This window comes from Paroedura picta, chromosome 9 (assembly GCF_049243985.1).
Source record: "Paroedura picta isolate Pp20150507F chromosome 9, Ppicta_v3.0, whole genome shotgun sequence".
NCBI classification, from domain to species: Eukaryota; Metazoa; Chordata; class Lepidosauria; order Squamata; family Gekkonidae; genus Paroedura; species Paroedura picta.
The window spans coordinates 25,224,546-25,247,512 of record NC_135377.1 but is presented as its reverse complement, the minus strand read 5'-3'; positions in this window follow the sequence as shown (position 1 = coordinate 25,247,512).

Here is a 22,967-nt window from a genome sequence, read left to right as displayed (position 1 = left end):
CACGTTTGCTGAAATAAAGTCCCTTTATTTTTTACACATTAATTCAGCCGAAAATCGGGCCCGCGAGAGGGGGGGGGTTTCACTCAGAGGAAGCGTGGCAACGATCAAACGACAGCTCAAACACACCAGGCAGCTGGATGGGTCTCTCCGTTGCAACGAATCTACCCAGATTCGTTGCTATGGGTGTGTTTTTTATAAAAAAAAAACTTTCTTAAAGGGAAAGGGGCAGTTTGGGAGCATGCTAACGGCTGCCCATTGGCTGCTTGACGGCCAGGGGCGGGACGAGCTTGGCAATAGCGCTTCCTTTCTAGCGATTTCTGCTGAGACCGGAAGCTTGTGGGAAACACTACAAAACGCAACTGGATTCCACTACAAAGGCAGGTATGCATAACGACGAATTCCACTACTTTAAATGGTGATTTTTCATTCAGTGACCAATTTGCAACAAAGATCCCGGTGCGTAAAGCCCCTCAGATTTTGGAATCAGGATTGATTAGCTCCTGTTGCCAATAATACTTCAAGTGCTGTCACATAGGGAATGGAGCAGAGTTGTTTTCTGTTGCTCCAGAGGGTCACAACAGAACCGATGGGCTTAAATTGATTCAAAAGAATTTTTGGCTAAACATCTGAAAGAAGCTCCTGACAGAGCAGCTCTTCAGTGGAACGGGTTTCCTCAAGAGATGGTGTGTTATCCTTCTTTGGAAGTTTTTAAGCAGAGGCTAGATAGCCATCTGACAGAAATGCTGATTCTATGAACTTAGGCAGATTGAGAGTGGGTGGGCAGAAGGGATTGTGCCTGTGCTTGGCTCTTGTGGCCCTTTCTTCCATGTCCAGGGAAATGCCAATTGCCACTTTGGGGCTGGGAAGCAAATGTGCCCCAGGCCAGACTGGCCATGGATTCTTGTTTGGGGGGGGGGCATCATCATCTGTGCAGGGAATTAGGGTCACTGTGATGGGCAGTTAGTTGTGAATTTCCTGCATTCTGCAAAGGGTTGAACTAGATGGCCCTGGAGGTCCCTTCCAACTCTATGATTTTATCATTCTATGTTTCTTCAAGAAAAAGTCCTGCTGCAGGGGAAAAAAACTGCATTCCTCAGCATTTTAGAATTCCTTGTGCTGACAAATGTAATTGAGGGAACTTGGCAGATGTATGTTTGGACTTCCAAATAGCATTTGACAAAGGACTTTGAGTAAATTGAGCAGCTACAAGATAAAGACCTGGTTAAAGAACAGGAAACAGAGATTAGGAATAAACAAATAGTTCTTTTTCCATTATGGAAGGAAACAAGCAAGGATCAGCATTGGAATGGCTGCTGTTTAACTTATTTAGAAATTACCTGGACTGAGAAGTAAACAGAAAGATAGCCAAGTCAAAATGATGAAAATGGGGGTGCGCGCTTAGGTTTACCCAAACCAAAAACATACATGAAAAACACCTTGGCAATATTTTTCAGGTATATTTTGCTCCCTAAATAGATCTGGATTTTTTTGGGGGGGAGAAAATCCCTGAAAAAAAAAATCCCTGGTATATTTGGAAATTACCAGCAAAATTGGGGTGCCCAGCAGAGCCCCAGCAGAACCTCCAGGGAAAATTCTCCCCATGGTATCAGCTCCTGAGTGGGTTCTGTTCAGTCTAAAACAGCAGTCCCCCACCTGCACCTGTGGGGAAAAGTCTTCTCCTGGATCAGCTCCTGGACAGGTTCTGTTGGGCAGTCCTATTGAAACTGGTTTGCCCAGGAAAGCCCCAGCAGAGTCTGCGGGGAGAGTTATCCCACACAACGAGCTGCTTGGCAGTCTCTGTTAGGCAATCTGGTTTAAACCAGGCTGCCCAGCAGAGCCTGTGGGGAGAATTCAGCTCCTGGGTGGGCTTTATTGGGCAGTCTGTAGAATCTGTCTGGCACTTCTGGAAAGGAGATGTTGAACCATTTAGGCCAGGGGTTGTCAAACTGCGGCTCTCCAGATGTCCATGGACTACAATTCCCATGAGCCCCTGCCAGCAGTAGCTGGCAAGGACTCATGGGAATTGTAGTCCATGGACATCTGGAGGGCTGCAGTTTGACTACCCCTGATTTAGGCCTTTGCTCGTGGAATTTACCATCTCTTGTCAATCATTTTGTGTTTCTCTACCAGCAAGGGGCACCCTTTGAATTTTCTAGCTCTGGCATCAAGAACCCTGAGGTCATCTCATGTCCAGGTGCCTGCAAAGTTCTGGCATACTAGATAGTTTTATCGTGTTTATTTATTTACCATTATCCATAAACACAGAGAAGGAGTACTCTGGTGATGGCTGGCCCCTTTTCTTTTTATTCATTAAAAATCAATGGTTTCCTTTTACATTACTGAAGCATTTATCTACAATATTCTCTTTGTACACAGAAACCCAAGTAGCTATAAAGCATCAGCTCACTAAATAAGCCTTTTTAGCCATAAATCATTCCTTCTGCTCAAAAGGTCTGCATTTACCATTAACTTACTTGATGTCTAATTACCTTTCAAGGAACTCCCGCCTCAAGGGAGCCCGATAGATACTATACCTTGAGATCACTGTGTAGCAGAATTTGCAGCTCAGGGATGAAGCAGGCAATCAGGTGACTTTCTGAAAAAGAGCAAAGCACAGTGCTCAAGCTTTATATTTTAACTGTGCAATAGAGTCTCAATTATTTATATGCTTGTTTTTCTCCACAATGAGGCCCAAAGCCGCTGAAAACATTGTTCACCCCTCTCCTATCGTTACAACCACCACCCTTTGAGGTAGGTTAAGCTGAGGGAAAGAGACTGTCCTGAAGTTAGAGAAAAAATACCAAGTGTGTGTGTTTTAAATTGCTACCCTAGGGATGTGCAACCCCCCCCCCCGGTAAATTTCGGGTTCAGATAGAATTCAGCATATCCCATATCCCCCAAATTCCAGATTTGGTACTGGGATTCAGGTTTGGCTTGATTTGGGAAGCTGCATTTTTTTGGTACCTTGGTCTCTTTAAATACCTCCAGAGATACCTCTAGCTACAGTCAGTGCCAGGATGCCACCTGTTAAACAGTTGATCCCTGGAGAGGCTTCTCCAGGAATAGCCTGAGCTATGCAGGGGAGAAGTTTGAACTGATTCCCCAGCACAGCCTGCCAAATAGCCACCCTGAGGCCCTGGGGAAGGGAAGGGTATAAATTCAAAAATAAATAGATATTTATTTGAGTTGTTGTTGCTTTTTTTTTAAAGTTTTGCCCCGTTGAATGCACACCCTTACCACACACCAACAAAGCTATCTCCTGTCAATATCTTCCTATGCAGGAACTGAATGGAACCAAATAAAAAAAGAAACCATAGACCTTGTTAAGAAGGTATTCTACCACATTTTAACAGTGGTGGCCAGCAGTTCTCCCCTAGTCCCCAGCAAGGGTAGGTGGAGGGGGGTTGGTTTGCCGCCGCACTTGTTATTGAAATCTGTATCTCTGTTCATTATTGTAATTTTAGCAGGGTTTTTAGGGGACTTTGTATCTATACTTTTATCTTGTAACCCGCCATGAACTGGCTCTGCCAAGATTGGTGGGAAATAAATTCAAATAATAATCCTGGCATTGACTATAGCTTGTCCTGGCTGGTCTTTCTTTGCTCCAGGGCAGCCTCTAATCTATAAACAGTTTCCCTCAGCCTGATACTTAATTTGGCACCAAGTCTGAGCTGTGCTCCGCTTTTCCTTGCCCCTCATGGCTAAAGTCAGAACAGCAGTAGAAAAAAAATAAATTAATGCATTCCATGAATACAGTATGTCACCAGCTTCAGGGGCCCTCCAACCGACTGTGTTTTGTCCTCTAAATCCTCTCCCTGTTGGTGGCCCTGCTTTCATCAGATGAGTCAAGACACTTCTCACTTAGCAATGAGCTTTGTTAGATCTTACCCAATGTAAGGTTAAGTCCCACAGCTGTCTCCCAGTAGTAGGGCCTGGCTCCTCTATCAGGGCTTGCCAAGACCACAATGGCGCTCTTTTCTGGCTTACTTATGGACTGTATTGTCCCTCTATAAATATACAAACACTTTAGTAGCATGGGAAATCCTTGCTTTTTTTTTTACACCACCGTTTGTGATGCAATGGAGCATTGTATGTCCTTGGATCACCTTTCTTCTAAAGCACAACAATGGCGCTCTTCCAGTATTTGCAAGCATCGTTTTCATTAGCTGCTTTCTAGGTTCTGAAGAGCTCCTTACAAATGAAGACCATCTTGCTATAGTGATCTACTGTACTTAGGTTTCCTGTGCTCTGCTCACTGCTCCAGTTTAGACACTGTGTTTTTATTTCTCTGCCAGCATTGCTACTAAATATTTGTTAAAATAACAGCCAAACAGAAATGTCCTTCTTCCATAAGAGGAGGGGGAAAAATTAAAACCTCTAGGAATTCACAGTGCAGTTCTACAGATGAGCACTGATGATTTCCCATTCCACCACAGTAGTGATGAAACAGTTTCTGAAATGTAGCCAGTTCTAATAGCTTTTTATGTGATGTGAGATCCATAGTATCATAGTAAGACAAAAGGTTTTATGGCAATTAGCATGCCTTTAGGATTTAGAAGTATCTTAACTTTGCCTTATCCCTACCCCAAAAGGCTGCATTCTGCCCGTTTTAATGGCATGACATCACAACAGTGTGTATCAGGCTTATTTAGAAGCTAAAGAAGGTCTGGATGGGAAACTACCAAGGAAGGCTGGGGCTATTATGCAGGGGAAGATAATGTCATATCACCTCTGCTCAACTCTTGCCTTGAAAACTTCAAGAGGTAGACCTTCAAGGTATCACCACAAGACAGTTGCAACTGAATAGCAGGCTTTACTTTACAGAAAAGTGATTTTCACCCACTTCCCCCAGGATGCTTCTGTCCTGTGTCCCCCACGAGCAGCAGTTTAGAGGACCTTTGAGATTGGAGCAAGTGGAAGAGAAGGAGATTTTCAGTGGGATTCAAACCACCATAATGACACCTGTTCCCATCAGTAAGACACAACATACCCTGTTCTGCAGATATGATGTTTTGGGATATGGATCAAAACTGCTATCATGTTCTTTTATGCTCCATCTTGCAGCCTAAGTTGCTTGTTCTGCATGTCCTGGGATAAAGTTGTTAGGCGGAAAATAGGTGAGTCATTTCAAAGGTAGTTTTTTCTTCCCATATGCCTCATTTTCTTGCTTAGTCTTTAAAACTGAGAAATAAGCACATTCACAAGTACCTGTGGAATCAGCACTGCAGAGTAAATACCGAGTTCAAGTGGATTTATTCTTTAACTAATACTGTTGTGGTCTATTGGGCAGAATTTGTTCTTCGGCCAAGATCTCAAGTGCATAAGTTTGTTAACAGCACAAGCATTAAAAGATGGGAGGTTCTGAATAACAATGCCAACACTATTAAATGCTTTCCTAATAAGGCAACAGTGTGGTTCTGCTTCTTCCTGGTGACATCTTTTAGTGAGAGCTTCATACTGTTTTGCATAAAGAAGGCATTATGTTATTCATAGCTGATTAATCAAGTGGTACTTTCAGCACTTCATGGAGGGTCGTTTATTTCACTTAAATTTTCCAAGTTTCACCAATAAATTAGGCCAGGCAGGATCATTGCTAATCATCTGCCATTAAATGTTGCACTAAATGTTAAACTAGGGAATATGCTAAAGCCTACTAATGAATTTCACTGATGGATATGGCGCCGGTGAGGATACCACTTCCCTCTTTCCCAGTTTCTCTTACATTAGTGTTATTGGAAGTGGTAGTTGAGGCAAATAGCAACTGCTGTGAGCGCATTGTGGATGTAGACCAGAATCAAAATGCAAATTCAGTGGTGTGATCCTTTGGATTGTGAATTTTGTTAAAAATTCCCAATTCCCAAAGGTTCAGAACTGGGTTAAATTCCATTAAAGGCCATTTCCCATATAAATGAGGCAACCCACTTTCTGCAACGTTTCCTTCTTCCCGCCGCTTGTGCCATCCCTAAAGTGCTGAGCAGATTAGGTTAGTGTGCAGTAACAACTATCTAAATCTGTCCATAGAGTGTTCTCCATGTTGCAAATATTGCTCCAAAAGGGTCTAACTCAGCCTTTCCCAGCATTTTCATTGTTGAGAAAGCCTTGGAACAGTTTTCAGGATTTGAGAAACCCCAGAAGTGGCACAATCATGCAAAATATGGTTGGGAAGTATGGCTGTACATACGCCCACCTGGGGGCCCTCCTCTTCCCACTCTGTACAAGTCCATCACTGGCCATTGTTGAAGGGGGTCAACATGACCATATATGGTCATATCACCTGATAAATATTTAAAAAATTATATAATATTAATTAACTCCCATCCATTTGGGAAACCCTTACAGGGTCGTCAAGAAACTCCAGGGTTTCATAAAACTCTAATTGAGAAAGCCTGGTCTAATTAAAGAGAAAACATCAGTCTAATACATGCATCTATCAATCCTGAATCTTACTCCTAAATATTAACGAGCAATATACACTAGGATAAAGTGGGAATCAAGTGAAAGGCAAAGTTCTTGTAAAGGGGCACAGGGAAGACTTCTTCAGAATGTAAAGTTAATCAACAGAGGACAATCTGGAGATAGTTGGAAATATTGTTTTAAACCTATGCCTCCATTTCAGTTGACCAAAGTAAAAATGTTATCTGTGCCTGCTGTGAGATTCCATAAATGTACTCAGATCTCAGTCACAGGCTTTGATCTTACCCCAGTTTCCTTTCTTTTGGGAAAAACATGATAACATCAGTCAAGGGATACTCAGCTTCCTGCCCCTCCCTAGCCTGAGTGCCTTGGTGTGTGGGAAATGGCACTCTACCGAAGCTAATAAGATTGCACATACATTTGGAAAATATATTAAATTGTTTTAAAAATTCAGATTTGGAGATATCCAGAAAATTTTGAGCTTGGCATTATTAGATTAACCTCAAATACTGTCATGGGTCAGCCGCTGGCAAAAGAGGGCTCCTTGAAAGCATAGGAATCTATCAGATGTTTCCCGCATGGAGGCCAGCGCACTGGGCTGCAGCCTGCTGCTTGAGCCAGGGCAGTTTGCACAAGCTCTTCCTGCTCCTGCACAGAGGAGCCTTTTGGTCCACCCCTGATTTCTGCCACCACATGGGTGAGCATTTTGGCAGCTGCACCTCATCCACTCCAGATTTGTGCCTCTACACAAGCATCCAGGCTGGTTCTGCCATGCTGCAGGGTGGCAGGGGGCATTTTTGTTGTTTATGAATACAGTATTGTGTGAGAATGCAATACCACATTTCTAAACCAAATAAAATGCCCCAGGTGGCTTTGTGATGTTGTGTAGTGCTGTGGAATTGCCTGTGGTCTTTTTCTGTTCCTTCCAAGATGCTGTAGTTGGGGAAGAAATTGTGTCTGGACAGCCTGACTCTTCCCTTTCCCATGGCCCAGGCCTAGCATAAGTGCTGTTGCTGCCCACATTCCTTACCTTGAGGCAACAGAGGGTCTGAGTCAGGCCATGCTTGAGATGGCCCCAACTCACCGCCAACATCAAGTGGAACCAGGAACTTGCCCAGCCATTGGATGACCGGTAAAGTGGGGCAAAGTGCAGAAAAGGTCACAGCCAGGATCCAAATGTAATCAGCAAACAGTCTGAAGCATTGTCTCTGGAGAGAGATTCTACATCTCTGGATAATGAACCTCCCACACCTGAGCCATTTGCACTGTCAGAAAAACAAGCCTCCACCACACCTTAACATTGCACATTATTAGAGCAAAGAAGACAGCAGCAAATACAAGGATTTAAAGAGAGACGATATAGAGCTCATCTACAGTCTCTCTATCATAGAGTGGGAACTGGCAGAAGAATGGAAATGTTTGCAGGAAGAGGGATGAATACAGAGATCCAGTTGCTGGAAGTAATTCTAAAATCAAGACTTGGGATTGCCATGACCTATATAAGTGGTTTGTAACAGCAGGTCAGTAAGGGTTCAATATGTGTTAATACTGGCTGACCTTTGCACAGGCCCACCTGACTTGCTCTGAAACCCTGACTTTTGTCTGTAGGACCTTTGGAATAGTTCCAGACTATGCCTTGACCCCCTGTTCGCCTTGATGTTCAGCCCAGCCTCTGATTGTTGCCTGCCCTGTCCCTGGACTGTATCTCTGACTTTGGGCTGGAACACCCTGGTGCTCCTTAACCTATTCTGCTACGCAAACAAATATTTATGTATTCAAATTGTAGACCACTACTATAGAACAGTTTATATAAGTGGCTGTTAATCTGCATGCATACTATAGAAGCAGATGTGCATGGATGTTTCCTACCATATGTACTAGATTTACACTATCTTCCAATCCCTTAAATTAGAGGGAAGTACTGCACAGATTTAGCATGCCTCTATATGTATTGGGGATGGGCATGAACTGGCTGATAAGCCAGAATTCATGCCAAATTTTGGCTGGATTGGGGGGGTCACCAAGCAATGTTTAGTAGAACACATGCTTGCTGAGCATTCACTGAACTTTGGGCACAGCTCAATGTGACTTGGAATGGTTCAGTTAATTATAAACATCGAATCATAGCGCTGGAAGGCATCTCCAGGGTCATCTAGTCCAACCTCCTGCAAAATGCAGGAAACTCACCACTAAACCTGGCATAGAACTGTTAGGCAATGGTGGGGGTGGTATTTTCCTACTTTGGGAATAGCAATAGGGCCACTCCAGAGCTTTACAGGCAATGCCAATGCTTGCCAATAACAGAGACGCATTTGTCACAATGGGCTTTAGATGCTATATAAGTCCAAGCAGCTCATACAAGTCCTCTGCTGCTTTTTTGGTTGGAGTTGGAGAGGGAAGGACAGTGGAGAGAGAGAGAAGAAGAATGAAAGTAAATAACTTTGCTGGATGTGAGGGAGACTGCTTGCTCAGTCAGGGACCAGAAGGCTTTGCTTTCCTCTTCTATGTTGTCCATTTGTTTTCCCTCCTCTTGTGAAGGGGGTGGGGGTGGAAATCAAAATAGTTATCTCATTTCACAAACTCACCCCCTGAGGCTGCTTTTTGTTTAAGGGATTTCTCTGCTTGCCGGCCTCTTTCCCTTTCTGCACCCACTCTGTCTCGGGGGACGACTCTAGACTTGGGGATTTGGGGTGTCTCCTGCCATCCATACCATTTTATACTCCCAATTTCTGCATCTACTTGTTCAGCTCTCCCTGGGGATTGCTCCAGTTTTGTATAGTTGTGTGACATTATTTCCCCAGTCTTCCATGTCATTTTAACACACACACACACTGGCCTGCTATTTTTAGAGGGCTTCCCTATCTGTTTACTTGCCTGTTTCCCTTTTTGCACCTACTCTGCCTTTTGGAAATGGGTCCAGCCTTGGGGGGTCTTGTTTTTAGTTTTAAGACCGTAGTTTGTTTTTGATCCCTGTATCCAGGTTAGGCTGGCCCAAAAGTCATTCCATGATCTTCATTGGCTGAGTGATAAGTTGAGGCCCAGGTCTTCCTAAAATAAATCCAAGCATAAATAATATGAAAGTTTCCCCCCAAATAATATTTCTTTAATACTATCTAAAAATATACATACGTCTGCTTGAAAGCAGAAAGCATGTGCACTGTATATTTCAGACTTGAAGAAGTCCTCCAGCTAGTGCATTAAAATATTTTGTAAAATATCCTGCACAACCCAAAGAAGAGCAGTCTTGCCTGATTGCTACAGGGTTTGTTCTACTACCACCGCTGTTGAAATCAAAGGAGGAAATAAATTAGGCATTTTCTGTACTCTTATCTTTCCTGCTATCACCATGAGCCTCCTGTCCCAAATGATACTGACAACTTTGTCCTCCTTCTATAGCTTCTTTGTGGTACTTTTTTATTCCTTGTGTTTTGGCTTGCAGGCACCTTCTTTGAAGTTCGTTTCCACCCTTTTTGGTTCCTTGACTGACAGCTTACTTAGTATCGGCTGTGTTCTTCTTCTCCTCGTTTCTCTCTCTCTCTCTCTCTCTCTCTCTCTCTCTCTCTCTCTCTCTCTGTAATTGCTCCACATTCCCTTGGCAGACATGTTATGTTCTTCTTCCTTTCTTGCTCTTAGGGTATTACCATCGTTCCTCCCCTTTTCCTTCTCTGTATGTGTGATACATATGGTAATTGGATGGTCTGGAAAGGAAATGGACCTATTCTCCTTCTGATATTTGAATGGGATGATTTAGCCATGTTGAATGGCACTTTTCTCATTTTCATTCTAGTCAAGAAATGTGTGTCTGAAGCAGGCTCTGAGCCCCCTCCTGCCTTAAGTTCTAACAATGCTTTGCTTTCTATAAAAGGAAGTTCTTTTGAGTCTACCTGTGTGTTCTGAATGCTAGCTTGAGAGAAATCACTGCCGAGAAAAGGCTATGGCTCAGTGGTAGAGAATCCGCTTACCATGCTAAAGGTCCTAGAGTCAGCCCTGGCATCACCAGTAAGAACTGGGTTGGTTTATTTGGTTAATATAACCAAGTTTTGCCCGGTTGTAAAAGCATGCTACAGAGTGCAGTACATAAATCTCCCAAGAAGCATCTTGCAAAAAAAGGTAAATTTACATATATTCAAGTAGATCCAGTTAACATTCATATTGCAGCCAAAAGGAGAGATAGAAGCCTAATCTAATGAGTACTTTCACTATGACAAATGGCCAGTTTGTCCAGCATCATGTGTCATAGGCATATGAGGTCACTGTATCTACAGGAGAGACCTGCAGAGACAAATCTCCATGAGAGGTCGTGAGTGTGTGAGAGAACAAAGATATAGAAAGAGGAGGAATCAGAGGGCAGCTTCCCTGTTGACAAAGAGAGGAGTCCCATTCAAGGAGATAACACCAATTCACATTTAGAGTGATGCAACACCCCCTCCCCACCAATGTCCAGGCATACTGAGTCACTCACTCCAGAAACAGATGGTACGAAAGGCCTCAGCCTAAACCTTTGCAGAGCTGCTACCAGTCTGAATGAGCAATATTGACCTTGATGGTCCAATACAGATTGAAGTGTTCATCTTTGGGGCTTGGGAGCTTGAGTCACCTGTCCTTCAAATCTATAAACAAAAGGGGGGGGGATCACATTTTCTACTTGTCAATTTGTAGCCTTAGCTATAATTTCCCCATCTTCATTCTTGTTTTCCTAAGTCCTTCAATATGTTCATGGTCTTGAATCTAACTTTCTTCATTTTTAAATATAGCCTGCTAAGCATGGTAAGATGTATTCTGAAATGACTGTGTTGATGTTGCATCTAACTTCAGGGTGTCCTGCTGAAATCCCTGGCTCTTTGGAATGAATCTGATGATAGCTGCAGTTCATGTTTGTTAGAGAGGATTAATGTTCTTTGTATATTCATGCTCGATTTATGAATTAGTTTGCTTCTTCTGAGGTGGAATTTCCTACAATCATTATAAAAAATGGGGGGAATGCTCTTTGTTGAGGTTTAATTAATAGGGTTGAAGTCATGATTATGGCATTGTATATCACCAAATGTGGATTTTTCATTCTTATTTTCTGGACTTGAAATGTGCCATTACAACATTATCATAAGCTTATCTTTAAATCTCATTTGATCTGAACAGAGGAGAGGAGAGTTTATTAAAGAATATTGTTTCCTAAATTAATTGTGTTTTTTTTTATTGAACTGAAAATGAAGAATGAAGAAAAGTTGGTTTTTATACCCTGCTTTTTCACTACCCTGAAGGAGTTTCAAAGTGGCTTATAATCACCTTCTCTTTTTCTTCCTACAACAGACACTTTCCTGTGAGTTAGGTGGGGCTGAGAGGGTTCTGATAGGATTGCTCTGTTAGAACAGCTCTATCAGGACTGTGACTAGTCCAAGATCACTCAGTTGACTGTATGTGAAGGAGCAGGGAATCAAAGCCATATCCCAGATTAGAAGCCACTAATCTTAACCACTCACACACTTTTCAGTTGTAGATTCAATTCATTCTTATTTAGAATGAAAATGTGGGCTTAAAACTCTAGTAGCATATCTCACTTCTATACTATTTCCCAAATGTTGATAATTGTGGTTGATTTGTTTTTCAATGGGTTATAAACTGGAGGTAACAGAACAGGCATGTACTTTCTCAATCTTGTCCCATGGGAATGGGCAGGTCTTCCGTTGCAATGAAGAGAAACTCAGTTCATATATGCTTTTGAAGATTTTCCCTCCCTTTAACATTCTGGCCAAGGATGATGCTACTGAGATTTCCTTGCACCTGCCAGCTGTAGTGTAGGCTGTGCTAGAAGATCCAAGTAGTGAGAATATGATGTCCTACATGAGCTGGAATTTTTAGCTAATACATTAAGGACCAGAATCAAATCTAGATAATGCTAGATTTCACCCACCTTCTCTGAGAGCGGAAGAGAGTGGCTAGGTATATGTAGATAAGCTCTTAACCTTTTTACACAGCATCTCTATATCAGTTGAACAGACAAGTTGTGAACGTGCTTGTTAACCTTGAGGAAATCATGTTCCCTATTCTGACTCTGCCAAAATGAAGACCTTTGGTTTCTTACCAAGTTTTGTATTTAGTACCCTATACGTAAGATTTTCAGAAGTGAAGAAAACCAACTCTACAAAAAATGGAAGGATTTAACGTGCATAATTGATTTCCAATTAACTACCATTTATGTACTGGGGATTTGGTTCCAAATGTATATCTTGTTCCCCCATAATTTAAAATTGTTTGATAGGGGAACAGCATTCACTGAAACCTTTCCAGGAATGCCTTATCCACATGTGGGGATTGAATTTCAGTTGTTCACTTCTCGTGCTTCAAAACTATTTCTGTGCACATGAAATGTTTACAACTCTGTTGTCTGTCTCTGTCTGACCCCAAAGCCACCCAGGCAACCACAGCAGGGCTTCACCATGTAATTACCTTCCTCTTTCCCCCTCCTCTGCTTAGAACTGCAGTTTGGGACATCTTGGCTTGAACTTTTCAGAGTACGTCTGTGGGGGAGGGGGGAGGTAGCAGTAGACATTCTGACAGCTTTGTAGTTTACTTTCATAGAGATGCTTGTTAGATCTGAGAAATTTAAGGCTCTGCTTCTTTGGGCTGTTTATCTGCTTTTGTCACATATCATTGGTTGAGCTTTAGAAAAACAATAATCCTTTTCACACTAAGAACTATTCTTCCAGGCAATCAAGCAAGAGAACAATGAAGACTGGCATGGAGACCATTTTATGACTACATTATCCTTCCCATCTATGTGGAGTCCACAAATGTACCCTGAGCTACCTCTTCGCTCATCTCATCCCAACTATAACAGCCCAATTAATGTGTGTGCCTGGCTGAATTTTGATTCCCTCCTCACTGAATCAAGTGTTTCTCCCCGATTCACATTTGTTTACGGGTTCACGTTTCCTGTTGAAGGATGGCAGGAGGCCCACAAGAAGTTGGAAACCTCCACTTGCCAGAGGAATTTCACTCAGTAAATCTGCAAGCTTTCATATGGGTTTTCATCTGCTCTATGCTTTCTTTTCAGTACCTATTTTAATCCTCTCTGGTGTACCATGTTAGACTTGCTGAATCATTACTTGCATGGATGCTAAACAGAAACATGTGCATAGAGACTTCACCATTCACAACAATACTCCGGGGGGTGGGGGCATTTGCCAGAAGACATCCCCCCAAGGCTCATGCTATAGCCAATCCCAATGACCATTACTGACCCTCCATGGACTACAATTCCCATGAGCAACTGTTCCGCACATTTCTGCTACATAGGACTCTGATTTTGCAAGGCAATAAGTGCCATGGTTGCTTGGCTAACTGATCCACAGAGCACAATGGGGCAACTGCCAGTCAGCAAGGACCACAGTGGTGAACTGTCTTGTGCGTAAGGGGAGTGGGTGCCTTGACCAAGATGTGTGATGTCAGCCAAGTACAGGGTTACTGGCATCCCACACACAGACAGAGACACACACATCATAGGCAGCTCTCCTGAATACACTTCCATGAGATTAGGCCCCATTGCATTACATGGATCATAGTGCTGAGTGGTCCTGACTCAGGTCATTCCCACACACATTCACCACTAGCCTCAGGTGTGGGAGGTGGCTTTGTTGGGATGGCACCCAAACTAATGTGAGGCTCTGGAAGGCTTTTTCAGAAGCTCTCTGTGAGGGTCATCATCAGATAGTTTCAGACAGTAATGTAGTAGAACAGCTAAATTCCAGTCTAGTAGCACCTTAGAGAGACCAACAAGATGGGGTGGGAGGTGTGAGATTTTGAGTGTCAATATCTTCAACAGAGACAAGCAGACCCATGAGTCCCTATATTCCAGTCTAAAGGTGGAAGAGGCATTGCAGGGGCTTTAATCAAGCTAATCACATTTCACATTGTACTACAACCCAACTCCTTTCTTTACAACATCTCTCCCACATTCAGACTGGGGTATAAGGACTCAATGATCTCTATTCCTTCTTGTATCCAATGAAGGGGGGGGGGTTGACTCTCAGTAGCTAATATCCACTCAAATCTTGTTGGTCTCTGAAGTTCTACTGCACTGGAATTCAGCATCATCAGGAATCCATTCACTTCCAGGCACCACTGCCCATGCGAGGTCCCCAAAACGAAATATGGTGGAAGTCTGCTGAATGGCACTGAGAAAAGGAAAGTAGTCTTCCCTGCAGCCTTCCACCATTCCTTAGCAGGGACTAGACCCATATGAAGAACATGCATAAGTTAGCTGTGTCTTCTCCTCATCATGACTATCTGCTTGCCTCCTGACTGCCCCCTCATTGCTCTTCTTCTTATTCACTTGCAGCCCTACTTCTCATCCTTCTTGTCCATTAGTACTGCCCATACTACTGCCACCACAAATAGGAAGAGCAGCAGATTAATCCCATTATGAAAGGAGAAAGAATGACAGCAGGAATGAGCGAGGACAGGTAGGAGAGGGAAATTGTGAAGGTTGTCCTGTGTTCTACTTCTACCTAAGAGTGAACAATGGAAGCTGATGGGATGTTAACAGGAAGGACAGTTGAACATGGCAGTTACAGGAATTGAACCACTGGAAAACTGAGTGTTTAACTGAATGAAACTGGAGAAGAACCGTTTAAAGCTAGCTGAAAAGAGTTAATTTGTGACCAAAGATCCCAAATGCTGCAGCAAGGAAACAGTTCGAAAGGTCAGTTGAGAAGAAAGAATGTTATCTCTGCTTGTCTTTCCTCAGGGTTATGTCCAAACCATAAATAAAAGTCCACTCATTTTTCTGTCTAATCTTATGGGCTGGTACTCTCAGGGAAAGAACCTCACCATCACATACAACAGTGAGCTGAACGTCTCAAAGCCATTTCAGAATGTTGTGTTATATGGGGTAAATCAATATTAACTAATGTTTGTGTATAGGGGTTGCCTCCAGAAAAAAATTATTTGTCATGTTAATGGCAGAAATGATCTGATTATACAAGATAAGAAGGACATTAAATGCCAAGACAGAATCTATAACCTAGAACTGAAATTACCTGGAAGAGGAATAGCATTTAATCTCTCTGAGAACCACCAATAATACTTATAATACATGACACTTCATTGCATGGAAAAATGTTACCTTGACTTAACATGATTATATATAGGTGACATTTTTCAGATCATGGCCTAAGGCCTGAATAGATGTCCTTTGGTTTTAGTGAAGGAGAAAATTTCATACATTTTGTCCATTGGCCTGGTTCAGAATAGACATTATAAAACATGAATGAAAAAAAAATCAGTCATTTAGTGCCATCATTTTGATCTATGTTGTTGGCCAGCAACAATATAAAATTGAGCACAGTAACATATTTTTAACCGTTTCACTTTAACAACAACAAAAAACCCAAGTTTGTTAATATTGTTCCAACAGCCCATACATTACTTATTCCATTTGGTTCCATACACAGACCACACAACATGGAGGCTTTTTAGAACATCTGAAATAGCCCATAAATGGCCCATCAACCTCTAATCTGGAGAATGGAGTTTGATTCCCCACTCCTCAGATTCAGATACCTTTATTGGCATAAGATTTGATATACATAAAACAAAATTTAAAACAGAAATCAATTCCAGGCATAGACATACGAACAACAATAATAAGGCCTTATGTTGTGAAATGGCCCATAATATATGTGGAGATTTCCTTCCAAAGAAGTGAGTGGAGTCTCTGAAGTTGGGTAGATTTATTTGTATGTGGTATTTCCTGTGCCTTCAGAGGCTTGTAATTAAACACATCAATTTTTAATTATGTGCTTTTGTACGTATGGTTTTTAAAATAATGCTTAAACTCTTTAGAGTTATCAGTAAGATGATACTGACTTTGTTGTAGTGCTGCCTTTATAACTTTGGTGGCCATCTTGATCTTGATTTATGGAAAAGCGGGATAGAAATCTTTTAAATAAATTAAATTAGAGAAAATGTACGCTACTCTTTTTTAAAAATAGCATTCTTATGTTAGATACATCACAGTTCCCACTTTATCTACCTTCTGTTGTTAGATAGTGTCCTGAGTTGATAAGAGACAATGATTCATGATATCTCCCCAAATGATTGGTAGTTTTCAAACCCTCCAGTTATTGTTTAAATTGTGATAGTAACATGGCCCTGTGTATATATGTTCAGGTTAGTATAATTATACTCATTACCAACCACAGCTCTTATTCTTGAAGTAATCCATAGGTTTCAAATGAGCTACTGGTATGAATAGTAGATTACAGCTATGTAGCTATATCAGCAGTTAAAGCATGAAATTAGAATCTGAAACAGTGAAAGAGTGTATCTTTTTCAGTTATTGCCTTATATGGGTTAAGGATTCTGTTGAAAATATTCATCAGATTTGGTCAGACGTTTAAAGCATAGATCACTTGGAGACACAATGCTGATAATATAGCATTTGAATTGTAAATGAACTGAGGCCACATTGCATTGACAATGCTCTGCACTACAGTCCAATTTTTGCCTTTGCTCTGTAATCCAATTTATGATGGTTTATTGGTCACAGACTGAAGTAGTCTTTCTTATCTTAAATAGCTATACCATTATGAAGCAAGTGCACTTCATTAGACTTTCTGTTCAAGTGCCTTAAGAGCATAATCCATTATGGACCTGCCATTAATATTTTTAATATAAGCATATTCTAGATCTCTGTTAGAATTCTTGTTTTCCTGGTAGTTGTGAATAGATGCAAAGCTGCTTCTTAAAATAATTATTGTCTGAAAAAGTTTGAATAATGACTAGATAATTGTAGATTCTTCATAAAGACTAAGACTGATAAGACAAGAATAGATAATTGGCCTTGTTGTGATCTCTGTCACAGTGGGGGGCAAAACTACCACAGTTTTGTCCACCTTTTCATTGTCATGTCCATGACTTGGATTAAAATATAGTTCCTCTTCCTCTTAGGAGTTGCACAAGGCAACTCCAAAAGATAGCATGCCAAGTAGCCAGGAGGGTGGGTATGGACTCACGCGGACTCTTTCTAATTAAACAACTTTATTCCTATAAGGTACAAGCTCAGAATACTACAATTGACCAAATCTAGCAGCATTTAGCAAAATAAACAAAAGCACAGTTACTAACTAGATCCTTACAATCCATGTTATATCCGGTCTTTGTTAGTTGCAAAATGCCCCTGTTCCTGGTCCATCTGCAACTCTCTTTTCTATCATTCTCCTCTGCCATCTTTCATGGCCAAATGTCAAGTAAAATGCACCCAAACACATGCAAGCACTGGACTCCCAATCACACACCAGACAACAAGAAACTCTCCTTTTTAAATCTCACCATATGTGTGCTCCTGGAACTTCAGCCAATCTGGTTGCCTGGCCTTTGGGCTCAAGCCCGCCAGACCTGAACCTTCCAATCAAGAAAGATTAACATACCAAAGGGCTATTGTGTTTTCCAGTCAGTTGGGAAATGAGGTTTTTTATGCAGTGGAATGCATCTTCTACTCTTTGTGCCAGCTACAGAAGCAACAAAGGTTCCTTTCTACCACCATCATTGACATAGCATCTCTCATCTGATCACAGTCCCTATTAAAAACAGGATTTAAGATATAGTATGGTGAATAACAGTATGGAAACAAATGGGAAAATGTGATTTGCTTCATTGTTCATAGCATGCCCAATTTGCAAACCACAAACCATCATAAACTTTTAGAGGCTAAATGAACTGATTTGGTTTGTGAGGTGCATGATGTGGTAGAACACCCACCGCCACCCCTGCATGCTAGAGACACCAGACTCACAGGGATGTCCTGTCATTTCCCCAGAAAGCATGTTTCCAGGGGTACCTTGGGGGGGGGGGGTGTAAGAGATCTTGTAAAGCCAATCCTTACCAAATTGGAGGGCAAGTAGAATATAGTTAGCCAAAGATCTCCTGTGAGTTTGAACACAGGATCAGTTCTATACACCCCTGAACCTCCTGAATTTGTACCTGTCAAGCTACAGACATTAAGGTCACAGGAAACTTCCTCAGATGCTCTTCTACAGGTCCTCCAAGTTTGCCCCTGTTACTTTGAAGTTTTGTAAGCATATAGATTGAGTGGAGATAGTTTGTCTGAAAATGTATCCATTCATAAACTGCCACAAACAGCTGAAAAGTTCATTGAAAGTTTATGTTGGTTGACCTGCCACGAACTTCATTTCAGCCAAAATTCATCTTGAACTTTAGTTCTTTTCCCATCCCTAACAATGTTCAGATCTGTTAATGGCCGCTTCCAAAGTGCCAAATTGCACTGTATTGTGAACCGGACAATTCTGTCAACCATGATCTGGCCATACAGATTGATGGGGGAGGCTGATTTGTACCATTTTGGGGTGATCCGTGCCTCAATCAAGCCTGATTCAGGTATTTTTGTCTGACGTGCTCCAAAATGCACATGCCTACTTGAAGACTTCCTGTGAGGGGGAGCTCACTACCTAATCATGCAATTGATTCCATTGCTGAACAACTCTGACCGAATTTTTCCCCACTGATATCTAGCCAGTACCATTCCACACACAGGTTAAACCCACTATCATGAGTCCTATCCTCTACTGCCAACAGGAATCATTCCCTGGCCTTCTCTCCAAGAGGTAACCTTTCGGATACTTAAAGACAGCAATCATGTCCCCTCTCAACCTCCTCTCCTTCAGGCTGAACATTCTAAGTATTATTTACTGTTCTATTTATTTTACTCCTGTTAGCTGCCTTGAGCAGATATTTGGAGAGGCAAAATATAAATATGATGAATTAAAAAAAATAAAGTTTAGGGAACTAGCGTGTATGATAGAGTGGCGAAGAGAATCCTACTGGCAGTTACCCGTGTTTTAAAGACTAGGTGGTCTCATATCCACTGAAATTCAGGCTGCCCAGTGTTTCAGACGCTGTTTAAAGATATATATATATTTGTATGCCTAGACCGGTAATCTTCAGCATGGGGCCTGTGGATGATATAGTTCCAACCGATAAGTTGCCAGGAGTTCATTTGCTTGTTTTCCAAAGTATCTTTTTCTCGAAGTATGGAGCCTATTATTCATTTAGACTATTTTAATGCTGCCTCTTCAGAGTCTTATTTGAGGCAGCTTACAATCTTTTAAAAAGGCATTTTGAAAAAGCCCTTAGGCAAAAGCCACATAACAACTTTCTATAAAATAGAAGCAGACCACTAAAAAACTGATAAAAATCAAGAAGCCTGTTTTGGCTTTCCTTCACCTCTTTGCAATGGGATGTGCTGCAGAAGGCCACAGGAGGTACCATGGCCACGTCTGAAGACAGCAACCCTTTTGATTCAGCTGCCTTCATTATAGGAGGATGCTTCACCCCTTCAATGTTTTTGATTGCAGGTAGCCCCTATGGCAGCCATTTTGTTTTTGAAGCCAGTGACTGCAAACTTCTAATAGTGCCCACGGGTTCAACAATGATGGGTCCCCTTCATAGACGATTGCTGGATCTCCCCTTCTTCATCATCATCATAAATCATAAAACCCTACGGGAAGCGTTCAGTGTGACCTTTGATGTATTACAAAGTTGAATCACCAGTAACTTACAAAAGTATGCCATGTTTCTTATAGGCTTTCAGTGTTCCATGAATATAGCTCCACCATTTAAAAAATAATAATCCGTTCACAAAAAGGATTTCTGAATGATGCAGAAAATAACCTGGAAGGAGGCAGATCATAACATTCTTTACAAGAACCATTTATTTAGAGTGAGATTTTCAAAAGGAGACAGGCTCAGTAGAAATGTTATTGTGGGCAACAGTTAATTATTTTCCAATGATTATTCCCAAAGACTTTCCAAAAGCAGTTCCACCTTGCTCTTTGACTCACACAAGATATACATCCTTCAGTAGATGTGACTTAAAAGCAATGTCATTAGTTTTACAACTGCAAGAGCCAGTTTGGTGTAGTGGTTAGGAGTGCGGACTTCTAATCTGGCATGCCAGGTCGAATCTGCGCTCCCCCACATGCAACCAGCTGGGTGACCTTGGGCTCGCCACGGCACTGATAAAACTGTTCTGACTGAGCAAGAATATCAGGGATTTCTCAGCCTCACCCACCTCACAGGGTGTCTGTTGTGGGGAGAGGAATGGGAAGGTGAATGTAAGCCGCTTTGAGCCTCCTTCAGGTAGGGAAAAGCGGCATATAAGGACCAACTCTTCTTCTTCTTAACATTAATAGCACCAGCCATAGCTGTTCACAGCGGCCTTTTCTCCTTCCAAGGCATTTACATGTTATATCCCAGCTTATTTTACTGAAGCACTGGTGTGTGTGTAAAGTGAGGGTAGTTCTAAATCTACCTGTGCACAATGAGAGCCACCAAACTGAATCTATCCCATGCTATAATGTCACTTATTTATTTATAATTACTTCTGGTGCATGCAGGAATAGACATAATCATGTGGTGACATCATGGTAGCACTCCAGTATTTGGACAAAAATATGGTAAAAATGGATTTGTTAAAGAAGGTTTGCCCAAATACCAGTGCATTGCCTGCATGCTGCTACCATAATGATGTCATTTCCTGTGCATGCCAGAAGTGATGTTGCCTTGTTATCAGTGACATTGCCTGGGCCTTTCTCTTCCTTCTGGTAAGTCCCCCCCATTGGCTAGCTGATCAGCAGCAAGGGTGGGGCTTTGTGGTAGGTGATCCCTACTTCCAACAAGGAGGCTGGAAACCCTACCCTCAAGAGACTATCATACTTGAATGGTAGACTACTTTGACAGTGTTGGTCTTTTCTAGGTTGTGCAATTTGTTTCATAGTTGAATTGTAAAGGCCTGTTTCCAACAATTATTGATAGACTGATTGCAATTAAGTTGTGGCTGGCATATGGAGACACTGTAGGTCAAGAGACATTCAGGGATGGTTTGTCATTGCATGCCTCTGCGGAGCTACCCTGGACTTCCTTAGCAGTTCCATTGTAAAGCTATGACCAAATTGGTGTGCCTGGGCAATCCAAGTCAGGGTTATCCAGGTTACAATTAGGGTAATCTAAGCCTATTGACTTTAGTGGTGTTTAAAAGAGCATAACTCTGCTTATGAGTGTCCTGAATGTCTTCTTGCACTTATATCACTATAGAGCAGTACCATGATGACAAATGTGTGGTTTCTTTAAAATGGAAGCAAGTATTCTGCCCCCATCAGAAGAGCTCTGTGGTATAAACCCAAACTGTAAAATGCCAAGAAGCAAAATATTTCAGGCATTTGCTTAGAAACTGGTTTAGGAGGACATCGGAGTAATGGAACAAAAATGCATAAATGTGGGGTAGCCTACATGAGACCATGATATATTGAAAGGTAGAATGTAGCATTTCTAGGCTCTGTATAACATTTGATCATCTGTGTATATGCACAGTGGAGGGTCATGGGTTAATTTCTAATAACTTTAGTCATTGCAATCAAGTGCAGCATTTACCCATTATCTTGAAATACAAAATTTTGTGTGAGTCATTCAAGTTTGATTTACAACTATAGATGCTCTGTACTGTAAAACAAAGAACATCCAGAAATGCAGGCAAAAATAAGCCTTAGCCTTCTGTATTCATCTGTTTGATTTTGGGGGCCAAACATTTCGATGTTCCAGTACCCATTCAGGGAGGAAGGGAAGATAATATATTATTAATGATGCATGTTTATTTGATTTAGAGAACAAATTACCTATGAGCAGATAGGATCACATTCTAGCCTTCCACCAGCAGCCCTCTTTGTTCTCCACAACACCTGATTATTATGGGAGAAGGGGGGGGGGTCCAAAAAATCTCAGCATCATCTGCATCACAACATCAGCATCATCTGCATCACCAACAGTGGTTGGTGATCAATGGCAGCTTTATTTATTTATTTATTTATTTATTGTTTGTTTGTTTGTTTATTGTTTCATCTTATTGCTCACCACTCTCATAACTGGCTCGTGGTGGGCTACAGTTTGTCCATGTTAAAAACTCCATTAAAATCCCATGAAAACCATTCCAGACATTCATCCATATACAAATCAGACTCCTAAAACATTTAGAAGACCATGGCAGTCTACAATCCACTACCCCCCCCCCCAATCTAGTACAGGAGTGGGAGGAGGGAGTGCAGATCACATAGTGGATGCTTACACTCTTAACAGCTCATCAGATCTTCCTCGCCACACCATGATGTACCTATCAAATATGCATATGCAGTGTGTGTGTGTGTGTGTAATTTTATGCATCAGTTGTGAATAGGAATCTGGAAGTGGATATCCCGGTACCTGAAACATGACATGACTTCCAAGTAAACCCAGAAATGACATTTGGTAGCTTTAGGAACTACCAATCTGGCCTGACAACCCTATTCCAACATCCCATTTCATCTTCAGAATCAGGCTGCAATTGCTTCTCTAAGATGGCTTTAGTAAAACTGTGTGTGGCCTTTTCCACATTCATCATAGATTCCTGCTGTCTCACAAAGCTACTTTCTTCCATTAATATGTATTCTGGTCCTTAAATGTGCATAATTGCAATTTTCAAGATGTTCCCATTTAATACATACAGATAT